Genomic DNA, 9,598 nt, shown 5'->3' with positions numbered 1-9,598 from the left:
TATGTTTAGGTTGAAAGCATTGGGAGGGGGAGACACCCAACATCTGGATCAGAGCAAGACCACCCATAGAGGTTGAAACAGATTGTTGGAGAGAACTAGTATGCCTTCTGCTTGACCACAAACACCCATTTACAACCCACTGGTTTTTTTCCTGGAGGAAGAACTACAACGTATTGTTTTTGTTCAATGCTCTCATTTCTTCCAACATTGCTGCCTTCCACTTCCCATCTGTAGATGCTTCCTGCCAATTTTTAGGAATGGAAACAGAAGAAAGGGAAGAAACAAAAGTACGAAAAGAAGGAGAAAGAGAACTATAAGAAACAAAACGGGAAATAGGATGTAAAGTGCAGGTCCTGGTACCTTTGCGATGTGCGATGGGTAGATCAGAAGAGGAGGGCTCACCAGGAGGATCTGGATCCTGAGGCGGCAACTGGATGGGTATCGGTGCTGCAGTAGACTGATTCTGCCCTCTGTTAGAACATCTCCGGTTATAAGTGAGAATGGTGGAATTGTCAATGGTCCTCTGAAAGTTACGAATGGTCCTCTGTACTGGAGTCAGCTCCCCCTGAGTAGGAACATTACCACCACCTATTTCCAAGGTCTCCCCTTGTATTGGAATCCCCCCAGGTGAAGGGACAGCAGCCTCGGGAGGCTGGACAACAGTTATGGGAGGCTGGTTGGTGGCTATAGGTGATGTTGGGAAGGGAAACCCAAGAGGATGAACCACATCTTCACTAGAGTGCTCCCCCTGAAGAGGCGGGGAAGAATAATAGGAAAGGGTTTCATGGAAAACCACATCCATACTGACCATAGTACGGCGGGTAGGAGGGTGGTAACACTTGTAACCTTTCTGGGTTGGAGAATAACCCAAAAAAATACACCTCAACCCCCGGGGTTCAAGTTTGCCAGGGGAATGAGTATCCCTAGCATAACAAACACAACCAAAGACCTTGGGAGGGACCACAAAAGAGAAATCACCAAGTAAAAGGTTAGCGGGGCTACGGGAATCCAGAACCCGTGAAGGTAACTAATTAATAAGGTAAGCTGCAGTGAGAACAGCATCACCCCAATATTGGGATGGAACATGGCGAGCAAACATTAAAGCCCTGGCCACTTCCAACAGGTGGCGATTCTTTCTTTCAGCCACACCATTTTGGGCTGGGGTATCAACACAACTAGTCTGATGTAGAATCCCATGATCAACAAGGTACTGTTGAAATTGGGATTCTTTATATTCAGTGCCATTATCACTCCGTAAAACCTTAAGAGTGGCCTGGAATTGGGTCTGGATCATTTTATGAAAATGTTGAAAGCAAGAAAAAACTTGGTTTTTAGACCGAAGAAGATAAATCCAAGTATTACGAGAATGACAATCAATAAATGAGACAAACCAACGGTGGCCAGAAATAGAGGTCTTACGACTAGGTCCCCAAACATCCGAATGCACCAAATTAAAACAAGAAGAACTTCTTTTATTTGATAAAGAAAAAGTTGCACGTGTCTGTTTGGCCAGAACACAAGCCTCACAAAAAAAGTTATCCTTATTACATTTGGTGACTAAAGAAGGAAATAAATGTGCTAAAATTCCTAATGGAGGGTGACCTAATCTAGAGTGCCATTGGTAAAGTTCAAAAGAGACCAAGGAGTTCTGATGTAGTGGAGAAGTTACCGGTGGAGAGAGATGACCATCATCAAGCAGATACAACCCACCGTGAACTTTACCCAATCCAATCGTCTTCCCAGATGCCAGATCCTGAAAAACACAATGGGAAGGAAAAAAGGTTACCTTGCAGTTAAGATCACGAGTAATACTACTAATGGAAAGGAGGTTAGTAGTAAAATTAGGGATATGTAAAACAGAAGACAAAGGGAGGTTTGAAGTGCAGTTGATGATCCCTTTTCCAGAGATAGAGGAAAGGGAACCATCAGCCACTTTGACCTTGTCTTTCCCAGAAGTAGGAGAATATCTATAAAATAAGCTAGAAGAGCCAGTCATGTGATCTGTAGCTCCGGAATCAATTATCCAGGGATGGGAAGCTACAGAAGCACAATGACCACCAAAACGGATACCTGACCGGGCAAAATAAGAACCTGAAGGAGCCGAGGAATTGGCAGTAGCAGCGGAAGTAGTAGAGGCCGCAACAGCTGAAGACCTGAGTACACGCAGGAAAGCCTGTAGATCATCCCGGGATAGACCAATGTCCGTAGTTGGGGCTGTAGCAACAGATTCAGATTGATGTGCCGTGCTCTTAGGTTTTTTCTTGGCAGCCCGCTTGGCTTCAAAGTCAGCCGGTTTCCCATGAAGCTTCCAGCATTTGTCCTTGGTGTGATAAGGCTTGTGACAGTGGTCACATGTAATAGGGCTGGAAGTAGAACTACCAACAGATAACGTACCAATAGGGGCAGCAGTCTGGAGAGCTGATCTGTCCGAAACAGGAGGATGTAACATAGCAGCCCTGCGGTTTTCTTCTGAAGAGACCAGGGCATAGGATTGTTCAAGTGTGGGAAAAGGTGAATGGCCTAACACCTGAACACGTATCTGGTCATATTCAACATTCAACCACCAAGAAGTCATAAACCCGAATCTTGTCAACATGCTTCTTATATGCAACTATGTTGGCAGGTATCGGGGTAATAATCGAAAAATGGTCCAATTCTTGCCGAGGCTGCGGAGAGTGGCATAATATTTAGACACGATTAGGTCCCCTTGAGTAGTATGAAGAACCTTCTTGCGAAGCTCATAAACCTGAGCATCATTACCAAGCTGCCCATATGTCTCCTTACATGCTGCCCAAATCTGAGAAGCCGTATCAAGTAAAAGAAAACCCTGTGCAAGATCCGAAGTCATAGAACCAACCAAATAGGACATAAGAAGACCATTGTGGGCTAGCCATTTAGTCCGGGCAGCACCAGGGGTAGTCGGCATAGGAATAATCCCATCAATATAATCAGTGAGGCCACGACCAGCAATAGCAAAAGAGGCTGATCGAGACCATTGAAGATAGTTGCAGCCGTCTAACTTGATAGGGTTAGTGTGGAGATCACGAAAATCAGACTTGTCATTGGTAACCTGATTAGATGTGGCAATGGAGATATCAGTGGAGTCACCCATAGTGCAGAGAGGAGCGGGTCAGTAGAGAAAGCCACTGAAGTAGCCAAACAAGGGATGGAAAACACACCACCCAAAAAAGCAACAGCAAACAAGGAGCCCTCCCCAATATTGATTAAGTTAGGGTTTGGAAGAAACCCAAAAAAAAAGCAATCGATGGGGGAAGAGGAAACCAAAACTATCTTGCAGATGAAGCCAGGTGAATCAGTCCAAGAGCCTGCGAGGTATGCCTTTGATGAAGAATAAAACCAAAAACAAACAGCAATCGTAATCAGCCCTAATCCCAATATCGATAAGGCTCGGGGTTTTGTTGTAGGAAAACCACGAAAATAAGAGATCGAGTGGGAGAAGGGGTCTTCAGTACCAATATGAGGCTGGAAAACAGCAGTCCAGTGTCGCAGAAGTGCTCCAATATAGGGAGAAGCAGTCCCAATAAACTCAAGCCTGATCTGCAATAAAATATGGAAGCTCCAATTTCCGCAAGAGGGAACCAGCAGCAGCCATCGAACAGGAAAATTAGGTCATGAATTAGGAAAAAAAAGAGGTGAGAAGGGGCAGCAACTAGATCATAAGATCACCTCTGTAGTGCTGCCCTTAGGCAAGGAGAAGGAAGAGAAAAGAGATCGAGAGCGAGGGGAAAGAGAAGAGAACTCGATGGGAGGGTGGGGAAAAAAAATTTAGGTTAGATCAATTCGTAGCTTTGATACCATGTAGAAACCGCTTCCTCTAAAAGGCCGACCTTGTAGGAAAGGGAGGAAACAATATGTATATCATACAGGAGCTCTAACACGGCGGACTATCCAAAGGGGGACACGGGTGGATAAATAAATTTTTTAACACCTGCCCGCTCCCAGGGGGACTAGATACCGTGACCCCTGCCTGCTTTGATACCATGTTGGAGAGAACAACTAGTTGATTAATGCTTAAGTGATTAATCCTATCACTTAGCCCTTTATTTATAGTAATAGAATCAAAGAGTACAACTCCCAATCAAAGTAGGAATGCTAATAACAGAAATAGAAACAACTAGGAATGCACACTCCTAGTCAAACTAGGAGTGCTCCCCTTGTCTATTCTAATAGAGATCGACAAGGGGAAAAATACAGAAATAAAAGGCAAATTACAGAATAATAAAAACAGAAAATAAAGAGGGAGAAAGTGGGAGATAAAGTGGGAAAAAGGACCAGAATACCCCTACGGTATTCTGGCCCATATATTCTAACACAGATACTTATTAGCACAAAAAGTAATTGATGGGAATCCCATGAAAGTCCTCCAGGAAAGAAAAAATCTGGCTGTTCTCATAACAGTAATAAGCTACATCCCAACAAGATCAATTCCATCCTCTAAACATCCTTTTGTTCCTTCCTTTTCCTTTCTAAATAATCCATATACCAACTAGAGACAGAGAGCCTAAGCAGCTTTCCTCTCATCCTAGAGCGAACCAATAAACAAAATACCACATTTTACCGCAAAGAATTTTGTCATACACTAGATTCTTAAAGTAGAACCCATACTCATACAGACACGACACAAAAGTGTAGGAGGTGCTGCAGACATATGAGAAACTCAAATCCCACAAGATATTTTTCAACACAATGACGTTATCTTGGCTACATTACGATGCTTTCGAAGAACCACCCAGAAGTTCAAATTTGGCAACTACAGGACACAGAACAGGAAGTCATAACCTGCTTGCACATAACAATGAACAACTTTTACTGTTTAACCTCATGAACTGTAGAATGTTGACTAATGATAAAATATACCACAGAATTAACTGTCTAACCTAATCTCACCATAAAATGTAATTTATGATATAATTTACAATCAGAGTTCACCGATGCCTTCTCACTCTCACAACATTAATTGCCAATGCTACTATTAACACAACTATTATTATGAATAGTACATAATTTTCTGCCAAATGTTGTTTTACCAAAATGACAAGTGAATGCTACAGAAAAGGCTTACCTTCCGAATATGTACATATTCCAAAAATGATTGAACATCAGGATATTGGTTTTGTCCAGAACGAGAAGACTTCTGAAAACAAATAATGTTTCCATCTTCAATCTGTAAACAAAGGAAACAACTTATATAAATCAGCACAGAAAATGCAAGCAACAAACCCAAAAAAAAAAACAATACAATCACCCCTACATAGTAAATACCTTTCTAGATTGAAAAGTGACTTCCTTGTCAATTTGTTCACAAATGACACGAGGCTTAGACATAATTTCCTGATCAGCACAAAAGCATGGGCATGAAACTCATATAAATAAAAAATTCCGGTTGTATGGTACAACAAAAGTAGAGTTCACAAAAACTCGCACACAATTTAAATAAAAAAAAAAGGCCACAATTCCGTAACAGAATAGATGGAATTATTTTCCTTCCAGGAGTGACAGAGAAGAAAGAAAATTGCAATCAAGGACAAGAGATGAACCTCATAAAAATCTATTTCTTCATTAGGGTTAAAGCCAGCCATTTGATTAAGTGTTGTTAGGATATCGACAGGTCTATCAATACCCTTAACAAAAAGCCTTCCAACATACCTGACAAAAATTAAAATTAAAATCAACCAAGTTATTTGATCTACCCAAAAAATTGTCTTTAGAAAAAACAGTAGGAGGGAAAGAAACACTAAGCACCGAATCTCTTTTTTCTCCGGGTCATATAGCTTGAAAAAAAGCAAAATATCGTCTGGTGTCTTCTCCGGTGGAACAATAGGACGCCCACCCTATATGACATTATGGAAAAGCATTGAGAGTGCAAGAATAAATGATTCAAGCAAGCTTGACAATGCATTAAATTAAATTAAAGAAAAGTTACCGGCCCAAGCTCCACTTCCAAAAATAAATCAAGTACTCCATAACTCATTCCATCTGAAACCTCAATTAGTTGTCCAACCTACAAGGAAGATTGCAAAAAGTATACAATGTGTGTCTTCCATGTTCTAGGCAGCAATAACATCAGAGAACCAACCACCCTGTTGATATAAATGCCTAAACAAGAACCAGGAGCACAAATTATAAAGAAAACTAATTGGGTTCCAGCGGGGAAATTGGGATTCTGACAATAATTTCAACCCTTCAATAAAGTTTATTTATCATTACTGGCAGAGCCTAAGCAAACAATTTGAATTCAAACTTAGAACAGAAAAAATTTAATTCAATGTCCAAAATTTACCACCCTTAAGTCCACTACAGCCCGGATTGAATGGAATCCAAATATCCTAGGTAGCTAAACTTCCAAAAATAAGAAGATTACATATCATCCTAATTAAGAAAATATATACCTTATTATCCTACTAGACCAAAATTGCAATTCGGCCCCGGTTCTTGATCGGCGCGGTTCAACAAAGTGCTCCTAAATCACCCCAACATTGAAAGGAAAAACATCCAAGAAAGCTTTGCATTGTCTAAGAACAATGCGTTCCAAAACAGAAGCGCAGCACCAAGATAAACAACAATCAAGTGCCTTTCTACTAAATGACATCACGAAGGGCATATTGATCATTGATTGTCGATTTTCATATTGCATATTTCAGAAGGCGAAACATTTTTACACAGTAAAGAATAGTTCTCTGAAGGGAATGGCTCCCCTCACAAAACGAAACAAGGGATTAAAATAATTACAACCCTAGCTCAGAAGTTGGAACGGGATAAGTGGAAAAAAAAAATTAGCTTTCTCATCAATGCTCTAGTCTATACTCAAAACCCTTTTTCTGGAATTTGCATTCTCCTCTTCAAGTTGAGGAGAACTAACCAAATCAATGAATCTAATTAATTTAACACCTACAGTATGCATATCCCAGCCGAAGGACACACACAAAAGGGCCCCATCAACAAAAATCAAGATGACAATTACAGTGTAATATCACTTTGAATGTAAAGTGGAGGAGTAGGTTACCTGCCTTTTAGTTCTTTAATAGAGAGCACCAAGAAGTAAAGCAATGCATCTATAGATGGATTCATGATAACTTATTTTTGGAGGGTAAAAGCAGCAAGGAATAAAGGAATGCATGTAGTTGGAGATTCACGATAACTTCTGAATATATGTGCTGAAAACTAATGAAAACAAATAAGATATGGCAATGGAAGTACTTACAGATTGTTCCTCTTCCTGAGAAGTCAATGGCCTTCTTGGACGATAGGTGTTGTTATGACGCTTGGCCCACAGCCAAAAGCGCTGGAACTGCACTGGAATGTCAAACTTTTCAGCAACCATTTCCTGTAAACCACTTCAATAGTTAGATAAACAGAACTCAACGGAAAAATAAGAACTTGATTATTGCAAGTTCTCTGCATGCATGAAACAGACCCCAGCACCACACATCACAAAGGCTCTCTATGGTTGGATTTCTATTTCTATTTCTATTTCTATTTCAGATTGGTTTATTAAAATAAGTCCGCAAGTATGTTTTTGGTCAAGAAATTGAAACTGTGTGGTTGCATCAATTGAAAATAATTGAAGAATAAGAATTGAACTGACGAGAGCCTTGTTAAAATGAACATTTTTTTTATGAACCAAGTCGACAAAAAAAACCAAAGACGATACACACAACAAGATAAATAAATAAATGAAACCACTAATTTCCCAACAGCAACAAAATAAATGATTCATATGAAGAGTGGACCCAGTTGCTAAAGTGTACAAGTAATACCAATTGCAAAGATTGGCAGCAAAATTGCACCACATGGAAACCGGTTCTCCACCCTCGTATGTTAGGAACTCTAAAAGATAAACCTTGAGGAAAAAATTTTACCCTCAAGGATTTTGAAGGGAAAAAAATCCACCTTGGGAATTCTCTCTCTGTCACTTCAAAAATGTAAACATGTTGAGAAAATTAAGGAATACATTAATCCTTCAATCTAAAAGTAAAGTGCAACTATGGAACAATTCAACACCATTTTGTACCATCTGGAAAATTAGTGTGGCAATTCAAGAACTTGCATAGAAAACACATTGTAGGATAAGCCACATGCACGCCTACGCAACTCCGATCACTAATATTAACTCTTCCATTGTACAAGATTTTTCAAAGCTCTATTTTGACACTTTACAAGCTCCAATTGGGCTGAAGATTGACATGTGAGATGGGGGGCCAATGGTTTTCTTCCCCCAACAATATTTGAGCCCCTTCTAATCTGCCACATGGCAGATTTCTAGGGCCATATAATTTATTTATCTTGTTATGTCTAGGACACCTTTACCCTATTAATATTTAGGGAAAATTTCATGTACCCCCTCTGGTACTCGCCCGAATGTCAAGTCACACCTACGATTTTTAAAAACTACAACTGCACCCCCACTTTTAAGCAATAACGTCATGGAGGTCCACTCCGTTAGTTGATTCCTGTTAAGTGATGATGCCATAAGGTTAGATTTTAATAAATGGCCAAACTACCCTTGAGAAAGGGCAAACTTACCATTTTACCTTTTATGCAAAATCCCCAAACCGCAATGGAGACAATTTAGGGTTGAGGTTTATTCTCTGCAAACCCTTTCTTCTCCGTCAAAGGCGACTTCCTGAGGCCATTAATCTCCTACAAAGTCCTACCGGAAACGGAGTGGAGCCCCAAGAGTACTCTCCGACAATGGTGATGATTCCTCCTCCTCCTATACTGGCCTTATGTGCATCCGCAACTCCAATGCGTTAATTAAACAGATTGTAGTTGCATCAGAGACTTCAACGCTGAAAACTCCTTTCATGAGGTCAACGCCAATGCATTGAAGGATGATTGCCATGTTCCGCTGCATAACCTTACCCTCAATGGCACTCCTGATTGGCATGTTCCCCTACATAATCTTATCCTTGATGGAACTCCATTCAGCATCGACCATAAATCTGTCAATCCCTTCTTCTATAATTGCACAAGATCGATTTCTTCCGTGTATTCTATCTCGGTTACTTGTTCGAGTAAGGACACTAGGGAACACTCGTCCACCGTATTCTAGCACCATTTGGATTTGTTGTACAATACATATTCTCCCAATCAGACATGCAACCATTTGGATTTGTTGTACAATTAAATTAACACCTTTCTTGCTTTGCAAAACTTCAATACCAAGGCCATATGTTACCATGTAACAGATTGCACAACTAGAAAACCAGAACCGAGAGAAGAAGAGAAGAAAAGAGGAGAGTTGCTAAGAACCATCGAGCTTAACAGCCTCCCTCACACTGCCTTTATTTATATGAACTAGATAACAATCAAAGGGAAGAACACTGTTAAGTGATGACGTCGGCCTTTAAATATTCATTTAAATCCCAAAATACCCTTCTATAGGTGACATTTCAAAATTGCCCTCCCTAATAATAAGAGACCTAAGTGAAATAAAGGAAGAAGTGCTCATCTTCTTCGTTCTCTAATGTGCAAACCCAGCTCAAACCTCCAAACTCCATGGCTGCCTTTAACCGAACCCTCTTCTTCATCTCTGCTTCTTTTCTTTTTCTTCTTCTCTAACTTGTTTTTTTATATC

Source organism: Telopea speciosissima, chromosome 1 (genome assembly GCF_018873765.1).
Source record: "Telopea speciosissima isolate NSW1024214 ecotype Mountain lineage chromosome 1, Tspe_v1, whole genome shotgun sequence".
Lineage (NCBI taxonomy): Eukaryota > Viridiplantae > Streptophyta > Magnoliopsida > Proteales > Proteaceae > Telopea > Telopea speciosissima.
Note: the sequence above shows the minus strand (reverse complement) of the source record.